The following is a 2738-nucleotide window of genomic DNA, read 5'->3' as shown; positions in this document are numbered from 1 at the left end:
TCCCAGCGTTCTTTTCTGCCCATGGCAGGGGGTTGGACTTGATGATCTGCTCAGGTCCCTTGTGACCCTACCAACTATGAAACTATAAAATATGCCCCCAGTACAAAATGTCAAGCATGGCAATATTGTTTCACATAGCATGCCAGTTCACGTCATACCATGCATATGTCTTTCAAAAATGCTGGGGAGTAGAGCAGGTTAACTATGGGGAAAAGGTATTAGTATCACTCTTCCATCAATGGTGCACTGAATGGTGCAAATACTCATCTTCTCTTCTACACTGAAGCGAATTCAATTCATAATTACCTGTCTTAAATTTCTTTTTTCATTTATCTGTTCTAAAATATAAATAAACCATAAACCTAAGTGTAAAATACATTTAATACATTCTTTTCTTCCAGAAGTACAGTATTCAATATTTAGCAACCCAATAAGAAAACCAAGCAAGATACTTTGATATATAGGTTTCATTGCAATGCCTATTTAGTCACAGTGGAAATATGAAGTATACTATTTTCATACAATTCATAGAACCCCAAATATATTAGGGGCAATAAGAACACATAAATAGACAATAAAATCTCATAAAAGTCCCTTTTCTCAAGGTAGAAAAATCAGCCCTTTCCATAGAAGAATACTAAAGTCCTAACCACTGATCTAAATTCATTAAAATGTTGTAAAAATATTTAAATGTTAGTGGGGTTCTAGCTATGCAAAACAGATAACATGATTATTTCCTTTTGGTGGTTTACTTTGTTTCTAATGGATTTGAGAGACACTGTCCCTGATTAATGTCAAAGGAAAGAAAACTTAAAAGCAGTCTGTATGCTGTGCATCATGCAAGTGTTGCTCATCATCATAGTGGGAAGAAAGATTTTTTTCCCCTCACCAATTTAGTGCATAATTTAGTGGGCTGCAGAAGTAAAGGAAGTCCCTTTTCCACAAATTCATTCTTCAGCTCCATAAATCTTTGATGACATAACTGAATAGAGCTTTTTGCACTTGGAAATACATTTATTATGAACCTTTGCAAAGTCACACTCCTTATTTGAATATCTTTAATCATAGAGCCAGATTTTGCTTGGCTTTAAAATGATGTACAGTGCAAGGGAGGCTACAAAAATAGCTGTCCCCTTTCCTTCTGATGCACATGTAAGGGTTAGACAGAATTGTACTCATGAGATCTTTCTTCCAGTTTTCTTAGGGATGCTTGATATGGTATATGGTTCAGGGAGGTAGTGAGACTCTACTCTTTCTGCAGTGACCCATGCACCCTTATAGGGCTGTTGCCTAGTAGCTGATGTATTCTCCTTCTGGACCAGGGAAGGAAAGTATTCTGTCTCCTTGAAATAGAAAATAACATGTCTATATGATTGACTGGGCAAGGGTGACCTCTCACGGCTTTTTACCCTTAACAGTAGCTTAACAGATGTAAGCTGGCCCTTAATAAAGTAGTTACAATGCAAAGGCCTGATTCAGCAGTCATTATGGAAGGAATATATCAATATTCACACAGTTGCTCCCACTAAGATCAATGGAACTATTTACATGAGTAAGGCTTTTTGCAGACTTAAACACTAAATAATAATGGTAGCTTATCCAGGAGGCAAATCTTGCAGCCTCCGGCCATCTTCTTTATTCCACAGTGCTTCATTTGTGGAAGCTAATAGGCTCCACACACTCTTTTGACCATCTCAAGTTAAATAATATAACTTCTTTCATCATCTTACTTAGTAAACACAGGTCAGAATCATCCCTTTTTCTTCCATGGGTAGAAAAGGCTACAAGCAATTGGGTCTGTAGGAGAAGTGCTGCCACTGTACCATCATTTCCCATTTCTTTAGTATCTCCCAGAAGCTTTTCCAAGGAGCTGTGGATCTCTGCATGGAAGGCTCAAGTGACTGAAATTCCAAGTTAAATTTAATAATGGCAGAGATAGAATTAACTTTGTTCCTTGCTTCCCTATGCTGTAGAAAGCACAGTAGGATGAGTGAAGTTTCCAGGCATAGCAGCCACTGAGAGGGAGAGTCCCCCAGAACCTGTGTGGAGGTACAGGTCTGCTGCGTAAATGCCTTCCAGTGAATTTTGAGACATGCATTTTTGGAGGAGTCGCACTCTCTCATTCTCAATGGTAAAGATGATATTAATGAAGCTAGCAGACAACTCTCTGACCCCAAATATTATGAAGAACTTGGAGAGGACCCCACACCAATATTTACCCTTGAACTTACAAACAACATCAAACACTTCCCATATCAGATTTGGGGAAAAAATTGCTCACATTAGTGTCTGACTCTCATCCCAGGATCATACAAAAGTAAGGTAACCTTTGTACATCTATTATATCACTGAATAACTATCAGGATTCATAGAAACTATCCTCAAATCACTTGTCACTTCAAGGCAATTTTTCTATAATACACAATAGAACATCCATAATATCCAGAATGTCAAGCACCAGAACAATATCCAAAACACTAACCATCTTGTGAAAAAGGTTAGTACACTAGTATCTAACACCAGCACCATGAAGGCACATACCTGCAAGAACAGTCTGTACTCACAGGTGTTCCAATAAAAAATATCAAACCCACTTTGCTTCAGCAGGAAGTAGTCCCTATGTTCTGTAACCTAGTTGAAGAATCCATATTGGGAGTTAAATTAGCTATCTTAGAAAGATGGAGGAATAAGTTGACTCTTGTAAGAACTAAACAAATGCTTGCAGGGGCGTAGGGTCT

This window comes from Gavialis gangeticus, unplaced genomic scaffold, assembly GCF_001723915.1.
Source record: "Gavialis gangeticus isolate Ggan-Ray unplaced genomic scaffold, GavGan_comp1, whole genome shotgun sequence".
In the NCBI taxonomy this organism is placed as follows: domain Eukaryota; kingdom Metazoa; phylum Chordata; order Crocodylia; family Gavialidae; genus Gavialis; species Gavialis gangeticus.
This window is presented reverse-complemented; position numbering follows the sequence as displayed.